We start from the raw sequence: 27,231 nt of genomic DNA, 5'->3' as shown, positions 1-27,231 counted from the left end.
CAAAGAATTCAACTTTATATATAACTAATATAGTACAAAGGTGTAGATTAAAAATTACACCACTCCAGGCCCTTTTGTTTTCCACGTAATTAATATTGCCAATAATTAAGAAGTTCCGGGTCGAGTCCGATCCCGATACCAATAGTATATTCGCCTGTTACCTATTACCTTATCTGTACGTTTCGCATCTTACAGGTGCACCAACAAACGGTGTATTCAGGATTAATATGCTATATACACGGGTCATAATCACAGGGTTGACACTACTAAATTGTCAAATTGTTAGCTATTGTGGTATATCAAAGAATTCAACTTTATATATAACTAATATAGTACAAAGGTGTAGATTAAACATTACACCACTCCAGGCCCTTTTGTTTTCCACGTAATTACAGTGAGTTGCTTGTAGGTGTTATGGTAAAATTTTACCTATAGCTCAACCTGTTTTTAAAATTGTCAACACAATAGGGACATTTAAATTGACCAGTTGGTATTGTTAGATTTAAATCTACCTTGATGCTACCTGTAAAAAAATTTATTCACCTAACCAAAAGTTTCAGCATGCTTTTTTCCTGAACTTTTTTTTACCTAGGATTATTCTATTGACAAATTTTTATTTTACTGTCATTCAAAATCTTATGAGTGATCAAGCCAAACAAGAATGACTATATCATATATTTTATTTTCTTGCAGTTACATGTAATTTAAAATTGCATGACCTAAAATGCACTAAATTTCATCTAAATGTTTGCATAGCCACTACTAGCAGTGTTTAATACCCTAAACAATCCAGTCGTAATATTTCACTCACTTTAATGAAACCTCAAAATCATATTTGAATAAACAATTTCATTAATTTATTTACACTAATATTTGACATCTCATCCAGAATTCCAATGATTTTAAATAATTCCCAACTTTATTCATTTTTCACTACTTCACTAGATTTTTTTCTAAATCCATAGTATAAATTCTGATTAACTTCCAATTATATACATCCTAATTTAACAGGTGCAGAATCTATACATAATTCAGAATCATTTCCATTACTATATTCCAAATAGTTATCCTCACTTATATTTTGTAATATTTTATTTATATTTTTACTATATATCACCTGATTTTAATATATCCACAGTAAACATTTTATTTCATTTCCTATAATAAATTTCCAAATCAAACAATATTTGATTCAGAATTTTATAATGACTATTTCCAATTTCACATTCACTTAAAACATTTCCTCATGTTAGGAATATTTTACTTTCATTTTTCACTTTATCACTAGATTAGACTATATCCACTGCATTACTTCAACATTTTATTTCATTTCCTATAATAATTTCCAAATCAAACAATATTTGATTCAGAATTTTATAATGACTATTTCCAATTTCACATTCACTTTTAAAAAACATTTCCTCACGTTAGGAATATTTTAGAATATTTTACTTTCATTTTTCACTTTATCACTAGATTAGACTATATCCACTGCATTACTTCAACATTTTATTTCATTTCCTATAATAATTTCCAAATCAAACAATATTTGATTCAGAATTTTATAATGACTATTTCCAATTTCACATTCACTTTTAAAAAACATTTCCTCCCGTTAGGAATATTTTAGAATATTTTACTTTTATTTTTCACTTTATCACTAGATTAGACTATATCCACTGCATTACTTTAACATTTTATTTCATTTCCAAGATCCCATTTAAATAGGGAATCATCTTAAATTTGTAATAGATCCCAACATTAATAATGAATATTTCAAAAATCACATTTAAAGCCACAGAAACATGTTGGATGAACTCACACTATATCTCCTACTTGAATTCCAGTTTTGAAATCATTAAATCTTTGACATAACTAAATCCCATCGTATGAAAAATTGAATTTCCTTTAGTGAACACAGTATTTTATGCACAAAAGTCCCACTAATATTATAATAGATTTCAAAGAAAAAACACAGCAAGGTATACTCCAAAATTATTTCGAATTTTATATGTACAACATCATATGTAAGCCCCACAAAACGGTTTGAATGAATTATTTCCTCCTTGATGTCCTTCATGACAATAAAATCTTGAAAGAAACACATCACATTTTAAGAAGCAAAATTGCTATAAAAAGTCTGAGTAGTGAATTCAAATAAAATAAATCCAATATTGTATGCACAATGACACCAAAAGATTTAAAACATTGCAAATAATAATCCAAAATGAGAATCTTGAAGGGTCATGTGAAGAAAAAAAAAACATATCCCTCTGAAATTTTAAACTGTAAGGGAGGGTAAACACCCTGAACAGCTAATTCTTGTTTCACTGGCAGCTGGACAATACTATGTATAAGGGTTCGAATTTTAAAGAAGCATTTTGGTGTAAAAACAGTTTAAATTTTCAAACATAGTAAAACATATTTATTTTAATCTTTTACTGATTTAGAATTTTAGGTAAAAAATAGATTAATCAAATATATCAGGGATTTAAAACAATGAAAACCAAATTATTTTCTTCCCTATCAATTTTTAATAGAATAATCCTAGGTAAGAAAATCTTCAGGAAAAAAGCATGCTGAAACTTTGGGTTAGGTGAATAAAAATCTGTACAGGTAGAATCGAGGTATATTTAAATCTAACAATACCAACTGGTCAATTTAAATGTCCCTATTGTGTTGACAATTTTAAAAACAGGTTGAGCTATAGGTAAAATTTTACCATAACACCTACAAGCAACTCACTATAATATTGCCAATAATTAAGAAGTTCAGGGTTGAGTCCGATACCGATACCAATAGTATATTCACCTGTTACCTATTACCTTATCTGTACATTCTGCATCTGACAGGCGCACCAACAAACAGTGTATTCAGGATTAATATGCTATATACACGGGTCATAATCACAGGGTTGACACTAATAAATTGTCAAATTGTTACCTATTGTAGTATTTTAATCAGTAAGACTTTCTAAGATAACAATACCAATACTAAAAATCTGGACTAAAAATAAGGCGTATAGGTACAGTTTTCAATTTGTTAGCGGGCATGACGTAAAACAGCGAATCAAAGAATTCAACTTTATTTATAACTAATATAGGACAATGCTGTTGATTAAAAAATATTCCATTCCAGGACCTTTTGTTTTCCAAATAATTAATATTACCAATAATTGATAAGTTCCAGTTCAACGGGTTCAAACAGAAAGATTAAACAGAGAAAACTGTGTATCTTATAATCGGCATGACTTTATCAGATGACAATACTAATACTAAAATCAAAGCGCGAAACCGCTGTAAAGGCAGTTAATTACAGGTTGTGTGTATTTCTAGTCCAGTTATATCATTATCTTCCATAGAACAGAGGTGGTTTGTAGTATTTAAGATTTAGAGTTCTCTTGTACCTAGTTCACCTATATCTATAGTCTACTGTTTACAGTATATTTTCTGTACCTCGCCATGAAATGCATTTTTAAGACATATGAACTTTTCCTTTTTAATGTAAATAAAACTATTTTTAATTATTGATTATATATACATATTCAATTACTCCTATCCTATGAAAAATAATTCACAAAGATTGACTAGTCTCCGTTCTGTGTGTATTGCTAGAACATCAAGTAACATAATGGTTAATGTACATAGTAACATGTCAACTCTTTTGAAGACAGAACTTTTTTAAAATTCTCCCTCCAAGCAAAATTATTTTTCAGTATAAACATGATAAAGTTATCTACCTGTATTAATGACCTAGAGACTCTCCAGAGCCTGTGTCGCTCACCTTGGACGGTCTATGTGCATATTAAACAACGGACACATATAAAATGACAAAATTGTGTTTTTGATGATGGGGATGTGTTTGTAGATCTTTCTTTACTGAACATTCTTGGTGCTACAATTATCTCTATCTATAATAAACATGGCCCTGTATTTACAGTTGAAAATATTTTTTAAAAATTAACAAAAAATACAAAAATTTATGAAAATTGTTAAAAATTGACTACAAAGGGCAATAACTCTTTAAGGGGTCAACTTAAAATTTTGGTCATATTGACTTATTTGTAGATCTTACTTTGCAGAACATTATTGCTGTTTACAGTTTATCTCTATCTATAATAATATTTAAGATAATAACCAAACTCTGCAAAATTTCCTTCAAATTACTAATTTGGGGGCAGCAATCCATCAACAGGTTGTCAGATTTGTCTGAACATTCCTGGGCAGATAGATCTTCACTGAAGAGACAATTTCACCCTATGTCAGATTTGCTCTAAATGCTTTGGTTTCAGAGTTATAAGCCAAAATCTACATTTTACCTGTATGTTCTATTTTTGGCCATAGTGGCCATCTCGGTTGGTTGACCGGGTCTAACCACACATTTTTTAAATTAGATACCACAATGATGATTTTGGCTAAGTTTGGTTAAATTTGGCACAGTAGTTTCAGAGAAGATTTTTTGTAAAAGTTTATGGACGACGAAACCAAGTGATGAGTCAGGTCAGGTGAGCTAAAAAGGAGTTTTTAATCAAGGTAACAATGACATCTGGTGGCCATAAAAGCTGTCTCATTAGCATTTTAACCACTTCCCATATTTGCTTTTAAGACAATAGAAGAAAATTATTCAATGCAAAAACAAAACTTACTTGTAAATATGAAATTCTCTTTACAGTATGAGTTTTTCTCATTGTTGGAGATTGTACAGTAGTACAGTCCTGTAACTGCTTATACCCATTTCTTATCCCCTTTAGTTTGATAAACTCACAGAATATCATATATTTACATTGTGCCACATCTCCTTATTTTTATATGCATTACAATAACATGAACAATTGTAATTCAAATCTATATATCAAAGCAAAATGAATTTCACTACTTTCATTCATGCATCCTTTGGAAAAATATAAGTTCTAAAATGACACAATATATGTTTATTTATATAAAAATAATATTTAGTTTTCGACTCTTAACAGGTATAAACAAGAATGTGTCCCCAGTACACGAATGCCCCACTCGCACTATCATTTTCCATGTTCAGTGGACCGTGACATTGGGGTAAAAACTCTAATTTGGCATTAAAATTAAAAAGATCATATCATAGGGAACATGTGTACCAAGTTTGAAGTCGATTGGACTTCAACTTCATCAAAAACTACCTTGACCAAAAACTTTAACCTGAAGAGGGACAGACGGACGGACGAACGGACGAACAGACGAACGGACACACAGACCAGAAAACATAATGACCCCCTACTATCGTAGGTGGGGCATAAAAATGCACAGCTGTGTCATGATTTGTGAAATCTGTGCTGAAAACATAGGCATTTATGGTGTTTGAGTAATTCCATCTGTGAAGCTCAACATTAGCTCGTCAGTTGGTGGTGGACAGTTATAAATCTTTCCTGCAGGATGAATGTACATCTGTTCAGGAAAACCAATTTCACAAATCAAAACTTTCCTCTAGATTTCTCCTACAATATTCATCCAGTTTAGTTCTTTTGGTTTAACGGGACACCGTCCTGATTTTTAATTTTGTAAACCATTCAGTCTCTTGCTTACAAATGGTGCATGAAAATAGGATGGGAATGCATGGCAGTAGACAAGTCTCTATAAAGTGGGTATGTGCCCTGAAAAAAGTTTTATAACATTAGCTTTTTTGAAACTTGTGAAAGACTTGTGCAACACACATACCTAAATAACTATAACATAGGTGGAGAGCATCATTCATGTCAATGTTTTGTTCCTGTTTACATTGTCATTGATATTTTTCAAGAAAGCCCGAGGCATAGCTCATGAATTCTTGTCATTACAACCGAAATTTACATAATTACTGCTAAAATAATTATCAGTATAATATATCTCTTGTAGAAAAACCATACAATTGTAGTATTAACCAAAAAATGTCAAACAGATGATATTGAATCGTAATCCCAAAAGTTATGACGTCTTGAATTCACCCCCCTTTTTATTCTAAAACGATAATTGCGGTTGCAAACAGACTTTGGTTTACTTGCATGGCGATTATATTAATAACAGTATATATTTCTTAAAGAAAATAAAGTTTTACCATGAATAGTTTCCTGAACGTAGTCGTTTTCAGTAAAATGTGCCTTGCAAACAACAGCTGAATTTGATATGGGTTCTACGATTGCATCGCACATGACAATCTACGTTTGAGCCATGGCGTTGATCCAACTTTTCCTTCTTATTAAGTCATTTAGAAATGCAAGTCCTCCTCTTAAATGACACTCAGGTACACACCAACAAGGACTAGGCATCGTTAATTGTGTGATTGTTTTGCAGTGCAAAAACGGAAGTCATGCGCAACACACAGTGGCAGAATAATCAGACAGTTGATTGCGGCCGCTTAACTGGAAGAAGAAGAAGAAGAAGAAGGACGGAACTGACTGGTCTCACTAATAAGAGACAAGAAGAATTTTAGAGACAAACAGCGACAAGAAGTTTAATTTAGTGACGAAGCGACAATAACTAACAAGGGACAAGCGAATCGTAATTCTCTCACGAGGCTATTCTCATTTGATGTGATAGGGTGAAGCTACACCTATCAAATATGTCCCTATGAAAAAGAAGAATTTCACTGTTAGAAAGGAAATGATATTGCATGGTTTTGATTCAATAAATTCTTTAAAAGGAAATTGAAATTTTTTTGTTTTGATGGCCAATTTTTAGCGTGTGCTTAAAATATATATTTTTTTATATCTAATAAAAACTAATCCCTTTCTTCTTAATAAAAACATATTTTTATCTATCAATGTACAGTAATATAAAAAATGTTTTATAACCGCCCCTATAATAAAAAATAATGCATGTTTTTTTAAATATCTATGGGGAATAAGTTGTTGCAATGACATTTTTTTTATTTATGTACAGTCGCTATATAGTCTTCTTGACGCTTCTTCCCGCTAAATTAATTATATTGTCGCTTCTTGTCGCTTTTTTATTTTATTGTCGCTTCTTATCACTTTTTGACGCTTCTTGTTTTTAATTAGTGGAACCCTATTCAGGAACGATAATTTCATATTTTACATGACTGAGACCGAAATAACTATAACGTCATACGGCTTCACGTACAGAAATACTTTAAATTGTATATTATGCAATATAATTCACGGTCAGTCGACTTTTAATTATAATATCATGTTATATCAACGAGTGAAATGATTTTAAAATATCTTTAGATCGCAAATAGTACTCGAAATTGAACGGACCTCTTTCCACACGGAATTCGAATAATGATAGTTTGTAATCAGATTGACTGCTTATAATGCAAAAGACACATTAATAAACAGATTTTTAAAACGAACAATACACACTGATCGTTTCTTTATTTCCCAATGTAAATGAAAGGAACAAAAACCAATACATACCACAAAAAGTAGAGGAGAAATTTAAACATTTCCGGATCTATTTCTTTCAAAATGACCACCAGCAAAGATTTGCGTAAGGAAAGATGAACCTCATGACTTGAAAGTCAGGCCTTAAAGCACTGCCTTTAATAAGGCTTGTGCATAGTTATATACTTTAATTCAGTCACAGACCCGCGATATCACGGGTGTGTTCTAGTATGTACTAAGTTTCAAGTTGATTGGACTTCAATTTTATCAAAAACTACCTTGACCAAAAACTTTAACCTGAAACTCCCACTTTCATTTTTATATGTTCAGTGGACTGTGAAATTGGGGTCAAAGGTCTAATTTGACTTCAAAATTAAAAAGATTATATCATAAGCAACAAGTTCACTAAGTTTCAAGTTCATTGGACTTCAGATTCACCAAAAACTACCTTGACCAAAAACTTTAACCTGAAACTCCCACTTTCATTTTCTATGTTCAGTGGACCGTGCAATTGGGATCAAAAGTCTAATTTGACTTCAAAATTAGAAAGATCATATCATAAGCAACAAGTCTATTAAGTTTCAAGTTGATTGGACTTCAGCTTCATCAAAAACTACCTTGACCAAAAACTTTAACCTGAACGGACGGACGCACAGACAGACGCACAGACGAACGGAGCCACAGACCAGAAAACATAATGCCCCTCTACTATCGTAGGTGGGGCATCAAAAAATGAAGCCTAATAAATAGCAGATATTAGGCTTCATTAGCTGATATTAGCAGACTATTGCACCACACAATTATCCATGGCAACATTTTCATAAATAACAGGTAGGTAGAAAAATATGATTTGTTTGTAATTTAAGCACGCATTAAGAACATGGTTACATGATGAGTTAAGCCTTTTTCAACTGTTTTTTATACTTCGTTGTACTGTTATACCACTGTCCCAGGTTAGGAGAGTTGTGTCAGTGGCAATCATACCACGTTTTTTTTTTTATATTTACAGTTCATTTTAAGGTCATTTACACTGCCTGTTTGTGTCTAAATCAGATACTATTGGGAATCGAAAACACATAAAACGGTAAACATTTAACATCATTGATAACATAGCAGTATAAAACATAATTACATTATTCTTTCATTAATTGGTTAAAAAAAAAACTCAATTTATTAGTACTGGCTACAAAACATGAGAAAACCAAAGAGACTCATTTTTCCTCCTGCGTCTAAAGCTAATTAATACATTTTTTTTTTCTTTCTGATAGTAATTTGCATGTGTGTAAGGGGAAATAAATTAAATTATGGACATACTTGTACTGCCATTCCATCCACCCATGTCCAGATCACAAAGAGGTTGTGGAAATTTCTGTTGTTTTAAGATGTCAAAGTTGAATTGACACTCTGTGTTCACGTCCAAACAAATAGACATGGACATATCCACAATTAGCTTCTTCTCAAACAACAACTGGTCAACTGTAAATCTAAAAATAGATATTTCTATTCATTTTAGGTAGTTCCATACATTTTCATAATATCTAAATGTTTCTAATGTTTTCTAAGGATCCACACTTTTAAGTTTCTCTGTTTTCCTTTCTTCTTCCCTATTTAACTGTACATGTGTACTCAAGTGATTTTAAAAACAAAAGACCTAAAGAGCCTCGATCACCTGATAAAACAAGTGAAACTGTGAGCTACTGCTCACTGATGCTACCCCCGCCGCAAGTGGATAATATTAATAGTGTAAAAATATGCAAGTGTTCGGTAAACAGGAAGTTGTCGAGTGATGAATCTAAAAACGCATCACACGGTATAGCTGACTTATATAAATCCTGAAACCAAATTTCAGAAATCCTTGTATTGTAGTTCCTGAGAAAAATGTGACGAAAATTTTCAACTTGGCTATCATGTGTAAAATCATAAAAGTGTTCGGTAAACAGGAAGTTGTCAAGTGATCAATCTGAAAACGCATCACACGGTATAGCTGACTTAGATAAACCCTGAAACCAAATTTCAGAAATCCTTGTATTGTAGTTCCTGAGAAAAATGCGACGAAAAATATTCATGGGACGGACGGACAGACGGACTGCCGGAAGGACAGACAGGTAAAACAGTATACCCCCCTTTTTTAAAGCGGGGGTATAAATATGCCATTTATTTTACTTTTGTAGAAATCAGTTTATTATAATCTTATTAAGTGGCATTTTTGCAGATCTTGTATAGTGATAATTTTGACTGTTTACAGTTTATAATACTTATCTATTAAAGTTTTTGTTATCAATTGTCATTTATAGGTAAATACTACTCTAAGGGGTTAATTGACTTTTTCAACCAAACTGACTTCTTTATAAATCTTTTTTTAACTGAACGTTTTTTAAATTGTTGATCTTTATCTATTTATCTTTCTGCAAAAATTTCCAAAATGAGCAAACATAGTCATTTGTGTTTCCAAGGTAACTTTGTATAATAATTGTTGTTGCCAAACTCAATTGACCCTTATAAGCCCTAATCAAATCAAAGTGATGGAAATCACTTAAAGAAAGATTGGAAGAGTACTTTGAATAATTACAAATCATATTAAGGTATCATGGGTATGGTGTGGGAAAAAAAGCGCTAATGCTGATAATTGCATAAACTGCAGATCTTTAGGAGGAAAAGCCCTTTTCCAGCAGAAAAAATTAGCTAAATGTGAATCAAATTGAATGATATTGGGTCCCTTAATTTGCACAACAAATTCATTCAAAATGCCGGTTATAACTTTACCAAATAATGCACCCTGTTACATGTTTCAACTTAAACATGTTATCCATGGAAACAAAACAAAATTGGAAATTATAGATTCTTCTATTTAAATAAAGTTTATCAATTTTTCTTAAAGCTTGTAAGACATAAGACCAAACATTTGACATGAAGCTAAGAACTTTAGTGTCAACAAGAATGTGTCCTCAGTACACGAATGCCCCACTCGCACTATCATTTTCTATGTTCAGTGGACCGTGAAATTGGGGTAAAATCTCTAATTTGGCATTAAAATTAGAAAGATCATTTCATAGGGAACATGTGTACCAAGTTTGAAGTCGATTGGACTTCAACTTCATCAAAAACTACCTCGACCAAAAACTTTAACCTGAAGCGGGACAGACGGACGAACGAACGAACGGACGAACGGACGCACAGACCAGAAAACATAATGCCCCTCTACTATCGTAGGTGGGGCATAAAAAAGTATTCTTAAAATGTTCTTTTCGGACGTTTTTTAAGTTGAAACATAGGTTTACTTTTTTCTCCTCTGAGAATTGCTTACTGATTTTAATCAAGATTATATGACATTTAAGATGAAAAGTTGTAGGGTGTATTTCAATCAATTTATAATTTAAATATTTTTTCAGCAAAGGGCAGTGAAAATATACTTTTCAACATAAACAAATTAATAAAACCTTATTTTATTGAAATGAGGATTCCTTTTTGATTGCAAAAATAGATATACACTTCTTATACATGTATTTGAATGACTAGAATTGTTAACAGACATTTGAAGGGACATATAAACAAAATAAATTCTGATAAAAAAATAAGTGAACTAACCTGAATGATTGACTAATTACAGATGATTATTAACGATTTATCAAGTAAATTATTGGCCTTACTTTTATATATTTATATACCGATTTCAGATTTTATTTTAAAATGGATAAAAAGATCTTGTTTATCCTTAATAATTAATCATTTATCTTTCTGACACAATTTACCGTATCACTTTATATAGTGTAGATCAAAAATAGAATGCAATAAATAAATCTTTCATTTCTATAAATCAAACATCTGATATATAAATTTGTATATTCAATTATGAGGTCAAATGTGTGTGTATTGAGATGTATATTGAAGGGTCTGTATAATTATGTAAGACTGTGGTTGATTAGTTATGGGGTCAATATGATTTGCATTTAAGGAGGTGGGGCATTGTTTGTAAGTACACACCTTGTTTCTGATTTTTTGGTGATCATGACAGTTGTAAATCATGCTAGTATTGTATCATTACTCAATCACCTAATCAAAATGTTAATAACAAGAATGTGTCCACAGTACACGGATGCCCCACTCACACTATCATTTTCTATGTTTAAAGGACTGTGAAATTGGAATAAATTCTCTAATTTGGCATTAAAATTAGAATGATCTTATCAAAGGGAACATGTATACTAAGTTTCAAGTTGATTGGACTTCTACTTTATCAAAAACTACCTTGACCAAAAACTTTAACCTGAAATTTGCACTATCATTTTCTATGTTCAGTGAACCGTAAAATTGGGGTCAAAACTCTAATTTGGCATTTAAATTAGAAAGATCATATCATAGGGCACATGTATACTAAGTTTCAAGTTGATTGGACTTCAACTTCATCAAAAACTACCTTGACCAAAAACTTTAACCTGAAGCCAAAAACTTTAACCTGAAATTTGCACTATCATTTTCTATGTTCAGTGAACCGTAAAATTGGGGTCAAAACTCTAATTTGGCATTTAAATTAGAAAGATCATATCATAGGGCACATGTATACTAAGTTTCAAGTTGATTGGACTTCAACTTCATCAAAAACTACCTTGACCAAAAACTTTAACCTGAAGCCAAAAACTTTAACCTGAAATTTGCACTATCATTTTCTATGTTCAGTGAACCGTAAAATTGGGGTCAAAACTCTAATTTGGCATTTAAATTAGAAAGATCATATCATAGGGCACATGTATACTAAGTTTCAAGTTGATTGGACTTCAACTTCATCAAAAACTACCTTGACCAAAAACTTTAACCTGAAGCCAAAAACTTTAACCTGAAATTTGCACTATCATTTTCTATGTTCAGTGAACCGTAAAATAGGGGTCAAAACTCTAATTTGGCATTTAAATTAGAAAGATCATATCATAGGGCACATGTATACTAAGTTTCAAGTTGATTGGACTTCAACTTCATCATAAACTACCTCGACCAAAAACTTTAACCTGGCAAAGAGCTGTTTCACACAATCTCATTTTCATGTTCAATGAACCATGAAATGAGGACCAAAAAACTAAATTTGAGGTACTTTTTAGAAATTCCCTATCATAATGACTATGTATGTAAAGTTACAAATGGATGCAACTATAACTTCATCATAAACTACCTCGACCAAAAACTTTAACCTGGCAAAGAGCTGTTTCACACAATCTCATTTTCATGTTCAATGAACCATGAAATGAGGACCAAAACCTAAATTTGAGGTACTTTTTAGAAATTCCCTATTATAATGACTATGTATGTAAAGTTACAAATGGATGCAACTATAACTTCATCATAAACTACCTCGACCAAAAACTTTAACCTGACATGGGACAGACGGACGAACGGACGAACGAACAGACGAACGAACAGACGGACGAACGGACGCACAGACCAGAAAACATAATGCCCCTACTACTATCGTAGACGGGGCATAAAAAGCCTGCACATCAACACACCTTCAAGATAAACATTCTGGAATGAACTGCTCCAAAAATAATACCAAAATTTTTCACAGTTTATATGTGCACAGACATGATAATTATAGGGAACTATATTTCAGTGTGTATACATTTCATATATTTAGTAGCTTACCTGAGCTTGTTGCTAGGGATGCCTTAGGAAATATTTGGAACAAGTTCCAATCTTTCAAAAAATGCATAAATGGGTATGTTAGATTTCTGCTACAACATGTGATTCTTCCAAAGGAGGTCATCAGTGACGCTCATATCAAAATATTTATAAAGTATGTCAAGTAATTGCAAAAGCGTACATCGCCAGTTGAGCTTAAAATGACAACTTACTTTATTTTGATCACAGACTGAAGACGTACAACTATTTCTTCGCCTGTAAAAAAAAGTGTACACACAACAAAATGCTCTTTTGATTATGATTGATTTATTTGTCAAAAGTCTTAAAATTCAAGATCTTACCGCAAATATCATGAGAAATGATCTATGAAAATATGAAGTTATGAAGTTATATCATTTTAGATCTGCCATTTTATCATAAATTTTTAAAAAGCTGTCAATTTTGAAGAAAGAAAAAAATAATCAAAGTGCTTATAAGCACTGAACGGTAAAGATTGTTTCAATTTTATCGATGGGAAATTAAATCAAATATTGCATTAGTTGAAGTTGATTAAAGGTAGATAGGGTGTCTTCCTCCATCTTGGATTTGGAAATTCAAGAAAACAAAGGGATATAGTTACGATACTGTTGTCAGGTCATTTAAGATTGCATATTTTGGCGTTAATATTGATTCACTTATAGGGTCTTTGCATCGGAACTAATGACATTTATTCAAAAACCAGTTGTTGGCATGACACGGGTTATGTTCTTCCCATATATGTTATGATGGTATGATACTAAACCCCTAACGGGAAGGATTTTGCCTGATGTTCATATGATGAAATCATAATCTTTCAGTCAGTTTAATTGAAGTCTGGAGCTTGCAAGTCAGTTAACTGCTAGTAGTCTGTTGTTATTTATGTATAATGGTCATTTTGTTTATTTTCTTTGGTTACATCTTCTGACATCAGACTCGGACTTCTCTTGAACTGAATTTTAATGTGCGTATTGTTATGCGTTTACTTTTCTACATTGGCTAGAGGTATAGGGGGAGGGTTGAGATCTCACAAACATGTTTAACCCCGCCGCATTTTTGCGCCTGTCCCAAGTCAGGAGCCTCTGGCCTTTGTCAGTCTTGTATTATCTTAATTTTAGTTTCTTGTGTATAATTTGGAAATTAGTATGGCTTTCATTATCACTGAATTAGTATATATTTTTTTAGGGGCCAGCTGAAGGACGCCTCCGGGTTCCGGAATTTCTCGCTACATTGAAGACCTGTTGGTGACCTTCTGCTGTTGTTTTTTTCTATGGTCGGGTTGTTGTCTCTTTGGCACATTCCCCATTTCCATTCTCAATTTTAAGGTCTAGATCTTTAATAAAATGTGCAAATCTTTAGAGTTGTAGATAATTTATTGTATTTCTGGTTGTATTTTACAAAAAATAGAAAACTTTTGTTTGATTAAATTTTTTCCAACTTTGCCACTTAAGGGGAGGCAACTCAAATGCAAAGGGCAGATAATTCAGATTAAGGTAATTTTACAATAGAATGTGTTAGGAATTATTTACCGATTTTATAATGTAGCAAGAGAACAGGTACGGTGACCCCATTTTTTTCTTTTTCTTGATTGAAAGCATACTATTAAAGCTATCTTCTCATATGTTATCTTAAAATTCTATGTTGTAGTTTACGCTTTATTGCAGAAAATTGGGTTTTCCATGCATAATCTAAACAAAATCTGTCAATTTTTAACAGTGTGTTGTGTGAAAGTAAGCCCTGTGACCCATTCTTTTTATTATTTAAAAAAAAAAGCATTATATAAACTACATTTTGGCAAATTATTAAAAAATTCTATGGATTATAATTTAGACACCCCATTTACCTTAACAGCGATTCTAGACAAGGAAAGAAAACTCCAATTTTTAAATTGAGATGACTTAACCATGACATCTCATATATAATTTTAGAGCAGATATTAGATTCCTGCACCTTGCAAAAGTTGTTATTTTCTTGACAAGTGTAACATCAGTTTGTGCCTTGAATATCTGGGCATATATTACATTGATAAATTTCTGGATAGGATGTATAGATTGTTACAGTCAATGCACTATATTTTGTGTATAAAAAGGTAGTGATAAGTCTTGGAAGATTTAGATATCAAGTCAGTCCCTTAAGGTTTAGATGACATTTCATGCAATCTTTACCTTATAAAAACTTAAGTTCTAAAACTTTAAACATAATTCACTGCAGTAACTTACCCCATAAATCACCGAAATCTAAGATTTTATATTCAAAGGTAAGTTTCTCTATTCCTCCTCTGATGATGTAACTACAGGTATCAACATACAGGTAAGCATGTAACGAGATATCCAGGTACTTGTAATGGAAACAACAGTCCAGGCCAGTACAATAGTCCGGGATAAAACAGTTCATTGGTACTGTTATATTAGGTGGACTGATTATGTCCAATGCACAGGCTAAAAAAAAATACATATTTTATCTTCGTCATCTGAAAGTCACTTTTATTTTAAATGGATTCATCAAGTTAAAGTTCTTGAAAAATTACACAGAAAATGTATTTCATTATAAACTTTATCACTTTGTAACATCCAATGAATCACCACCATAAGGTTAAAGTCTATCTTCTTAAATGTAAACTGTACTTACTATTTTTCCATCCACCTCTTGCAGGTTGGTATTTTTCATTATTACGGGAACATCCTGGTTCATCCATGAACTCATCCAGTCCAAGCTGTTTTAACAATAGTTTTGCTACATTCTTAGTTAAAGTTCCAGTGAAGTCTTTAAGATTAATACCTAACTGCTTTCCCCAGTCAGTGGCTGAGAAATCTACATAAAAATATATCAATTTTATTCAAATTTAATATTTTCCTTTAAACTATTGACCAAAGGGCCAAGAAAATGAGGTCAAGGTCAGATGATGAAAGCAAAACAAACATGTACACAAAAAATTTACAATCATTCCATGCACCCAATATAGTTGCTTACATTGCTATAGTAACCAGCTGAAACAGACTTAAGGATGTTCGCTACTCTGTTATTTAAGCTTTTTAAAAAATTATAAATAAAACATAGGAATTAAAAAAGCAAAACATTCCATAAACCAAAGTTGACCTATTGATATTGTAGTTGATAAACAGACCAAAACATAAAATACAGTTGTTTATCAGTTGTTTGCATAAGAATCCTTGTTCTTTCGGCCTGATTCATGTTGACACTAGTAACAGTTCACCCTGGGTCGATTCTCCCTGATACCAGTGTTCCACCTTAGTCTGTTTGCCCTGTTTTTTTATTTTATTTTGTTTTCGTGTTGTTTAATGTTTCCTTTAATTTAATGTTAATTATTTGAAAAGTATGTTGTTTGTTTAAGTTTTTCTTCAAATATTTATGTTGTTATGCTGCTAACATTTGATATTTACTGAAGTGTTTATGAGGAATAAAAGACATCTTATATTTTTTAAACAACTGAAAATCAAGTAATCAGTAAAAGTATTTTTTTTAAACATTCTAAAAATTTCAAAACAAAAATAAACAGCAATCACACATCCAACTTGAACTCAGAAATTACCATCACACATCACGACCTATTCTCTTTAAGAGCACTGAATTGAAATACTCTATATAAAAGCAAGAATGTGTCCATAGTACAAGGATGCCACAGCCGCATTATCATTTTCTATGTTCAGTGGACCATGAAATTTGGGTCAAAACTCTAGTTAGGTATTAAATTAGAAAGATCATACCATAGGGAACATGTGCACTACGTTCAAGTTGATAGGACTTCAACTTCATCTAAAACTTTAAGGGAACACTTTTTTAACCTGAAGTGCGACAGATGGATCAAACCAACAGACAAACCAACAGATGGAAAAAAGTGAAAGGACGAAGGAACGAAGGCACAAAACAAAAACATAAAGCCACTGATTGAGGCAACAAAATGATTAAAGGACACAATCACACAGCTTCAATCTATATTTTTACATTAAGAATTTATATTTCACAATATAATATAGAAATTCATGTAACGGATGTAGAAAATACATGTTAAAAATTGAGAAATAAAATTGTACCAATTAAGAAATTTAATTTAACGAATTAAGAAATGTATAATTATGGCAGATATTCCCTTCCATATTATTATAGCTAATGACTTACTTGATAAACTCATTGTAGCAGTCATGTCACAAAATAATTGTGGAATTTCACTTCCACTCATCATTTTGAAGGTAAAGCATTGGTCTTCATAGTCTTCATCAAAACATACACTGGCCGTTAAATCCACAATAAATTTCTTCTCATAAGGTGGTTTCTTTATTATAAGTCTGTAAAATAGTCATTGAATTCATGGTATACTTCTACATGAAAAACATGTAAAAACTGTGTTTTTGCAATTGCTTTTAAAGAGAAATAAGTAATACTGTTCAAATCTTATTGTGCTTATTATTACAAACCAAACAAGAGGCTCTCAAAAGCCTGAATCGCTCACCTGTAATATTTTGTTTAAATCTTTCATCAACACAATGATTGTTTTTGCTTTTCAATATATTCTAATGAGAAGCTTAAAATGCCATTTAAATGTTCTTTGAATCTGTCATATTTTCTTCAAAGTTAAAAAATGCATTTTACCGCTATGTTCCATTTAAGCCATAGTAGCTACATTTCTTGACCTACAATTGCAAGGAATTAAGATACAGAAATTTAAACTAAATACTCAAATATCATTCAACAGTTTCAAAGGAGAAGATTTCTTATAAATAACAAATAAAAAATGTCTTTAAAGGGAAATAACTCCTTAAGGGGTCAATTGACAATTTTGGTCATAATGAACTTTTTTGTTGTTCCTACTTTGTTGAAAATCATTGCTGTTTACAGTTTATCTCCATCTATAATAATATTCAAGATAATAACCAAAAACAGCAAAATTTCCTTAAAATTACCAATTTAGTGGCAGCAACCCAACATTGTAAATTCAGGGCTAATACATCTGGACCTTTGAACAGTTGTACTCTAAATAAATGCTTAGTTTTTTAGATATATTTCTAACCATGACATATAACTTCATATACCATTTATAAACTAGATACATTCAGTTAAAGCACGAAGGTATTTGGCCTAGTAGTTTCAGAGGATAATATTCTTGAAATAAGTAATGACGACGGTCACCAAGTGATGACATAAGCTTTCAGGATTAATTGAAGTCAATCAAATGTTCACTTCTTTTTTTTCCTGTTTATGAGCTTTAGTAACTATGTTAGTAACTATAACGCATTTTTGCGCCTGTCCCAAGTCAGGAGCCTCTGGCCTTTGTTAGTCTTGTATTATTTTAATTTTAGTTATTTGTGTACAATTTGGAAATTAGTATGGCGTTCATTATCACTGGACTAGTATATATTTGTTTAGGGGCCAGCTGAGGGACGCCTCCGGGTGCGGGAATTTCTCGCTAAATTGAAGACCTGTTGGTGACCCTCTGCTGTTGTTTTTAACTTGGTCGGGTTGTTGTCTCTTTGACACATTCCCCATTTCCATTCTCAATTTTACCTTAAGTTTCTGAAATATTCTATAGAATCGCCAAATAAAACTAGAGGCTCTAAAGAGCCTGTGTAACTCACCTTGGTCTATGTGCATATTAAACAAAGGACGCAGATGAATTCATGAAAAAATTGTGTTTTGGTGATGGTGATGTGTTTGTAGATCTTACTTTACTGAACATTCTTGCTACTTACAATTTTCTATAATAAACTTGGCCCTTTAGATACAGAGGAAAATATATTGTAAAAATTTACCAAACTTATGAAAATTGTTAAAAATTGACTATAAAGGGCAATAACTCCTTATGGGGTCAACTGACCATGTGGTCATGTTGACTACTAAAGGAGTTTGTTTGATAAGATCCTAAAATGGCCCCTTTTTTTAGCGTAAATTTTAAATTTGGATTTAACCACCAATATCACGATAAATTATAGCTAATACATTGACTAGCTAGGATATAAACCATTTTGTTGAAAATTTTACGTTTCTGCGTTTCATTATGACGTCACAAGTTGTACTCATATTGATTTTTCACGAAAAAATCAATGAAAATGGGTAAATTTCCATAGATTATTGGACAGGAAACATACAGCGCATACGTCGACAACAAAGATCTTTTAAAATAATGTTTGTGAAGACATTTCACATGTCTTATTTGAATCTTAAGCTTGTCGACGCCTGCGCTCTATGTTTCCTGGTCCTTTATTTGGTTGAAATCTAGCTGATTTTGTCAAATTTCACCAAAATCCCTTATCTTGGACTTTAAAAAATCAACGGGTTAGAATTAAACTTTGCCAAAAATAGTTCTGTTTAACTTTCTAACATGTCTTTAAGGCAATTTAAAACATTTATTGTCTTGTAACTATGAACTTTATAATTGGGGCCAAATGAATGGTCCTTACCGAACTTACTCCTTTTAGATCTTACTTTGCTGAACATTATTGCTAATTACAGTTTATCTCTATCTATAATAGAATTCAAGATAATAACCAAAAACAGTATAATTTCTATAAAAATTACCAATTGGGGGCAGCAACCCAACAACCAGTTGTGCAATTCAACTGTGGTCAGTTTTGCTCTAACTGCTTTTGTTTCAGAGTTAAAAGCCAAAATCTACATTTTACCCCTTTGTTCTATTTTTAGCCATGGCGGCCATCTTGGTTGGTTGACCAGGTCACCGGACACATTTTTTAAACTAGATACCCTAAAAATGATTGTGGCTAAGTTTGACCTTGTAGTTTCAGAGGAGAAGATTTTTGTAAAAGATTACAAAAATTCATGAAAAATTGGTAAAAAATGACTATAAAGGGCAATAACTCCTTAAGGGGTCAACTGACCATTTGTGTCATGTTGACTTATTGTAGATCTGACTTTGCTGAACATTATTGCGGTTTACAAATAATCTCTATCTATAATAATATTCAAGATAATAACCTTAAACTGCAAAATTTCCTTAAAATTACCAATTCAGAGGCAGCAACACAAAAACCAGTTGTCTGATTCATCTGAAAATTTCAGAGCAGATAGATCATACATTGATGAACAATTTTACCCCTGTCAGATTTGGTCTAAATGCTTTGGTTTCAGAGTTATAAGCCAAAATCTACATTTGACCCCTATGTTCTATTTTTCTGTACATGTATGTTTTGTTTTGTACTTTATCTCGTCTATGTTTGAGTGTCCTGTTAATCAATGTATATGTCAGCTTTCGGTTTCAAAGATCTGTCCAAAGTGTACATCATGTGCTTATGTTTCACTATATATTCATTATAAGTTTTGATAGTTTTGACTGATCAATGTTTTTAACATTAATCTGTAAATTTGTAAACTATACTAACATTCATAACATAATCCTCCCTATAATCATAAAAAATGATTTTATCCTCAGTAGTATAATACAGTTTTTATTACTGGTTGCTGGAATTGAGCAAAATCCAGGTCCAGATCAGAGTAACAAAAAGAATTTGAAAATAGTACACAATAATGTGTGTAGTTTACTTCCTAAGTTAGATCTCATTAACAATGAACTTCATGAGTATGACAGAATCTCATCTTGACAAGTCAATTACTGATGACCAAATTAAATTAAATGGGTTTCATAAACCTATTAGGTTAGATAGAAATAGACATGGTGGAGGTGTGACCATTTATATAAAAAATAGCTTACATTTTATTATACGAAATGACATATCTGTAAGCAATCTTGAATTACTTTGGGTTGCAGTGAGGAATTGCAGTAATGAAACATTTTTAGTTGGTGTTTTATACCGTCCTCCAAACTCAAATTCTAATATATGGGACTTATTTAGTGAGTCAGTAGATAAAGCACTTGATTGTAATTTGCCAATTTTCCTTTGTGGTGATTTCAATTGTGATATGATGTCGAACTCAAGTAACTCTTTTAAAAAGTTACTTAACCGGTTAAACTTGGAAAATGTTGATTGGGAGTCTACCAACTTTACAACCCAAACTGGAACTTGTATTGATTTATGTGTGACTAATCGCAAAAACTTAATTAAATCAGTAACTGTACTTACATCGATATGCAGTTCTCATTCTCCTGTTTCAGTCGAAATTTCATTTAAAACTTTTAAACAACACTCGTTTAAAAGACAAATTCGAGATTTTAAGCGTGCAGATTATGAAGGTCTTAAAAACCAGTTGAATGATACTGACTGGGATGATGTTGTTTTTAATTCAAATAATATAAATGATGTTTATATGAACTTTGTCAAAACATTCGAAAGTACTGTCAATAGATACATACCTACCAAAACTATTACAGTTAGACCAAATGATAAACCATTTATGAACAACTTGATAAGAAACAAGATAAGACATCGTAATAGAATTCACCACAAAGTGAAAACTTCAAATAATCCAGATCACTGGAAAAAATTTAGAGAAATTTGTAATGAAATTATCAGTTTAGTTAGAAAGGCAAAAGATGATTATAAGTGCAAACTGACATCACAACTTCAGAGTTATAAGCCAAAATCTACATTTGACCCCTATGTTCTATTTTTCTGTACATGTATGTTTTGTTTTGTACTTTATCTCGTCTATGTTTGAGTGTCCTGTTAATCAATGTATATGTCAGCTTTCGGTTTCAAAGATCTGTCCAAAGTGTACATCATGTGCTTATGTTTCACTATATATTCATTATAAGTTTTGATAGTTTTGACTGATCAATGTTTTTAACATTAATCTGTAAATTTGTAAACTATACTAACATTCATAACATAATCCTCCCTATAATCATAAAAAATGATTTTATCCTCAGTAGTATAATACAGTTTTTATTACTGGTTGCTGGAATTGAGCAAAATCCAGGTCCAGATCAGAGTAACAAAAAGAATTTGAAAATAGTACACAATAATGTGTGTAGTTTACTTCCTAAGTTAGATCTCATTAACAATGAACTTCATGAGTATGACAGAATCTCATCTTGACAAGTCAATTACTGATGACCAAATTAAATTAAATGGGTTTCATAAACCTATTAGGTTAGATAGAAATAGACATGGTGGAGGTGTGACCATTTATATAAAAAATAGCTTACATTTTATTATACGAAATGACATATCTGTAAGCAATCTTGAATTACTTTGGGTTGCAGTGAGGAATTGCAGTAATGAAACATTTTTAGTTGGTGTTTTATACCGTCCTCCAAACTCAAATTCTAATATATGGGACTTATTTAGTGAGTCAGTAGATAAAGCACTTGATTGTAATTTGCCAATTTTCCTTTGTGGTGATTTCAATTGTGATATGATGTCGAACTCAAGTAACTCTTTTAAAAAGTTACTTAACCGGTTAAACTTGGAAAATGTTGATTGGGAGTCTACCAACTTTACAACCCAAACTGGAACTTGTATTGATTTATGTGTGACTAATCGCAAAAACTTAATTAAATCAGTAACTGTACTTACATCGATATGCAGTTCTCATTCTCCTGTTTCAGTCGAAATTTCATTTAAAACTTTTAAACAACACTCGTTTAAAAGACAAATTCGAGATTTTAAGCGTGCAGATTATGAAGGTCTTAAAAACCAGTTGAATGATACTGACTGGGATGATGTTGTTTTTAATTCAAATAATATAAATGATGTTTATATGAACTTTGTCAAAACATTCGAAAGTACTGTCAATAGATACATACCTACCAAAACTATTACAGTTAGACCAAATGATAAACCATTTATGAACAACTTGATAAGAAACAAGATAAGACATCGTAATAGAATTCACCACAAAGTGAAAACTTCAAATAATCCAGATCACTGGAAAAAATTTAGAGAAATTTGTAATGAAATTATCAGTTTAGTTAGAAAGGCAAAAGATGATTATAAGTGCAAACTGACATCACAACTTATTGACAAATATATTCCTCCTGGTAAGTGGTGGCGCATTGCCAAGTCAGTCTGTATCAAATTTTACTAAAAACAGAGATTCCCCCCCCCCCCCTTTTTTGGAACATGATGGCCAAATTTTTATTCATCCATTGGACAAATCAGAGATCCTGAACAATCATCTTGCTGATATAGCTAATATTGATATAGAACCAGAAATTCCTGATAATAATGAGCCTCCTCCATGTCATTTAAACAAATTTGTCATCACTGAGAAAGAAATTTTAGACCAGTTAAAAATTTTGAATGTTAATAAACCAGCTGGACCTGATGGTATCAGTCCTAGAATTTTAAAAGAGGTTGCTAGCTTTATTTCTAAACCATTAACTAAGTTATTTAATATGTCTCTATCAGTTAAACAGGTTCCACTGTTATGGAAAATTGCACATGTTAATCCTATTTTTAAAGGGAAAGGTAGTCCACATTCAGCTCTAAACTATTGTCCAATATCTGTTATTAGTATTGTTTGTAAGATTATGGAAAAAGTTTTATTTAAACATTTGTATAATTATATGAGGAGTAATAACCTTTTGTCAAAGTTTCAATTTGGATTCCAACCAGGTGATTCTACTGTTAATCAGTTAATCGAAATATATCATAAAATTATTAGTAATATGGATAGTGGGAGGGATGTAAGGTTTGTATTTTGTGATGTATCTAGAGCTTTCAATAAAGTTTGGCATAAAGGACTTTTATTTAAACTTAAACAATCTGGCTTAAATGACCAGCTCTTATCTTGGATAGAAAGTTATCTTTCGGATCGTCAACAAAAGTAGTTTCAGAAGGCTTTTCGTCAACTCTAAGAAGTATACATGCAGGTGTCCCCCAGGGATCAGTTTTGGGACCCTTTCTGTTTCTTATTTATATAAATGATATAGTAAATGACAGTGCTAATGATATTAGACTTTTTGCAGATGACACCTCTTTATTTGTCATAGTAGATGATGATCAGGCTGTAGCGGCTGCTTCTTTGACTGATGACTTGGATGTTATCTCAAATTGGGCAAAATCATGGGCTGTTTAATTTAATTCTAAGAAAACTAAAAATATTGTATTTACTAGAAGGGAAAGGGAGCATCCACCTGTATTTTTTGGGATAAATGGCAAATGTTGAGAAAATAAATATTCACTGTCATCTTGGGATATCATTTCAGTCGTCAGCTTCATGGCACACGCATATTGATATTATTTATAAAAAAGCATGCTCTCGTCTTTCTGTGCTCCGTCAAGTTAAACACTTATTAGATAGTTCACTTATACGTATTTATTATGCTTTTATTAGACCTATATTAGAATATGGTGATGTTATTTGGGGCAATTGCTCCCAGCATGAGTCTGAGCTTCTTGAAAATATTCAGATAGAAGCTGCTAGAATTATTACAGGATTATGACGTAATTCCTCCAGACAAAAACTTTATATTGAATTAGGTTTAGAAACTCTAGAGAATAGACGTAATAAACATAAGCTTATACTATTCTACAAAATATTAAATGGGATGACACCTGCATACTTATATGAGTTAGTCCAGCCATATCTTCCCAGACAAACCCCTTATACTTTGAGGAATGAAAATAACACTTTTCACTCGCCTCTTGCTAGAACTAGCTCTTATTTTAATAGTTTCATTCCTTCCACTATAAGACTTTGGAATAGTCTTCCTTTGAGTTTACAAAAATCACCAAGTTTGGGTATATTTAGAAGTGGACTGGATAAGTTTCATAGGACTGATGATATATTTAAACCTTTCAACTATGGGATAAGGAAACTTAATATAAGTCATTGTCAACTCAGAAATAATGCTAGCAACCTTAAATCTCATTTGTTTAATCAGTTCTTATCCGAGAACACTTTTTGCACAAACTGTAACCATCCTGTTGAGGATAACCAACATTTCTTTTTTATTTGCCCTAAGTATAATGATGTAAGACAGATCCTTCTTGATTCCATTTACTCCATTGTTGATAATGTTGACATAAAATTAATTTTATTGTAAGTAAAAGGATTTTTGGCAGTACATTTGAGTTCTCTTGTTAATCTTATCATCACAGTGGGTAACCCCTTATCAATATCGTAATATGAAACTGGGAACTTTCCATAGCCACTGTCTATGTATTATGCAATTCTTAATCAAATGCAGTCAAGGTCAACATGGTCATCTCATGATCATGGTATATATAAGTTGCAATTGGTCAATTATAGTTAGAGTGACCAATCAGGAAACCGCACATGATAGCACCATTGCATGTGAGGGGACGCTTGGTCTTTTACGATTTCGTTTTGAAAGCTGCTAGACGCCATTTTGTGATTTCAAGAAAAAAAGCCAATTCTGTTAACCCACCCTCCCACACCTTTAAAATACTAAAATATTAAAAAGCATATTTTTTGTTTTGGGTTTATTTGTTGTTGGTTTTTTTTGGGTTTTTTTTCTTATTGTGTAACATATTGTATTCTTTATACTGGTGGTTTTTATTCGCCACCTTTGCTAATTTGTTGTCATTTATTCAGATTTGGATTTATTGCATAAATTCCATATTTGATTATATTATATACAGAATATTATGATTTTATGGTATGTTTGAACAAATGACCTTTATCGCAAATAGTTATTTAATTCACTGCAAATGAACTCAAACTCCTTGGAAATTAAGGTATGGTTTTTAATAAGACTGGAACTTGGTATTATGCCTGTCTGTTATTTTCGGAGGTTGGATTTGCCCTCTTTTAGTTTACTTGACTCTACTTCCTTTCCCTATGTTTGGTATGAACATTTAGGTGTCAAAAATATTGAATTACTACTTTTTGGAAACAGATTATTTTCATATGATATGAATATTGCTATTTTTAAATCTGTTCAGAAATATATCAGTGACACTCAACGTTTTGTTTGAAACTTACTTAATTTTTGTTTCATCTAGTTTTATTTTTTATTTTTTTCTACACTCCAACATTAATTCATTTATTCCACTAAGCAAGCTTAGTGTCTCTTTCAAGCCATAAATATATTTCTAATGACTTATAAAGGATATTTGCATGTTTCAAGGTACTCTAAATAACTGATGATTAATTGCATATATATTTAAATATACTTTGCATTTAGTAAGTAACACTGTTAACATATATTTGCTCGTGTGTGCTCACAAGTAGCATGCATGTTCCACTATATTGCATTATTTTAAAAACAGTTTTTGTAATTGAATTATACCTTGTACATGTAATATGGAGAGAGCTTTTATAGGCTGTGCCTGTTGCTCAATCCTTTTCATATCTATGTTTAAAATCAAATAAATCTATTTTTAGCCACGGCCGCCATCTTGGTTGTTTCGCCAGGTCACCGGACACATTTTTTAAACTATAAACTCCAATAATGATGGTGGCCAAGTTTGGTTTAATTTGGCCCAGTAGTTTCAGAGGATAAGATTTTGGTAAAATTTAACAATGACGCCGGACGCCAAGTGATGAGAAAAGCTCACTTGGCCCTTTGGGCCAGGTGAGCTAAACTTTAATGATGTTTTGAAACACCTAAGATATATGTTTATGACTCAGAAATATTTCACTTCTATGAAACGTAGGATTATTTTTCTACAAATGTCAAATTCTAAGGAATATTTTTCTGCCTTTCTTTCCTATACAGCTGGGTTTGAAGTACTGTGACTTGGTGGTATTACACCAAAAGATAGAGTCACAGATTTTACATTGTAATACTTACTCTAACTTAACAATATCTGTAACTTTAAGGACCTCTGGTTTACCTGAAAGTAGATAACAGTAATTTAAAATGTAAGATAAATCATATAAATATGCAAGAAAATAGAAGAAAACTTGCAAAATTTATAATAGGTCTACTGGTCATGATTTTTACTAATTAATATACCCTCTTTCATAGATCAAACATAAATAAAATTTCATTTGAAGTAAACTAGACAAAAATGATGCCTAAAGATATGCATGAATAGAAAGCATTACATTTAATATCCTCTGACACACTGTAATTATGAGATAACAAAATGTGAATGTTATTGGTGTCATATCTAAGGGGTAAAACAAAAAGCCCAGTCATTTAACATTTGTTTTTTTTTCGAAAAAATTCTGATTGTTGATACCAAATGCATACCTGTCAACCTCTAAAAATGAACATGCAGATAGTGACCTAGCTGCTTTAAGGAAAAAAAACTTGTCAGGTACAAACTTTTTTTGTTGAACAGCAGTACATATTTAGAGGTGTTCTTTTAGTAATACAGACTATAAAATATATCAATTGCCTACAAATATTTACTACTGCATACCTGTCAACTGTCACTATTTGCATGGAG

The 27,231-nt window shown here is 31.7% G+C and overlaps 1 long non-coding RNA gene across 1 annotated transcript; it reads right to left on the bottom strand.

Moving 5' to 3' along the window:
* Positions 1–4,915: 4,915 nt before the first annotated feature.
* On the bottom strand, positions 4,916–6,892 carry LOC143057007 (uncharacterized). Its single transcript, XR_012972594.1, has 2 exons — positions 6,067–6,892; positions 4,916–5,626 (listed from the first exon to the last, which is right to left on the bottom strand). It is a non-coding gene; the product is annotated as an uncharacterized LOC143057007 (long non-coding RNA).
* Positions 6,893–27,231: the final 20,339 nt, after the last annotated feature.

This window comes from Mytilus galloprovincialis, chromosome 13 (genome assembly GCF_965363235.1).
Source record: "Mytilus galloprovincialis chromosome 13, xbMytGall1.hap1.1, whole genome shotgun sequence".
Classification (NCBI taxonomy): domain Eukaryota; kingdom Metazoa; phylum Mollusca; class Bivalvia; order Mytilida; family Mytilidae; genus Mytilus; species Mytilus galloprovincialis.
Note: the sequence above shows the minus strand (reverse complement) of the source record. Positions and strands in the feature narration are given on the sequence as shown.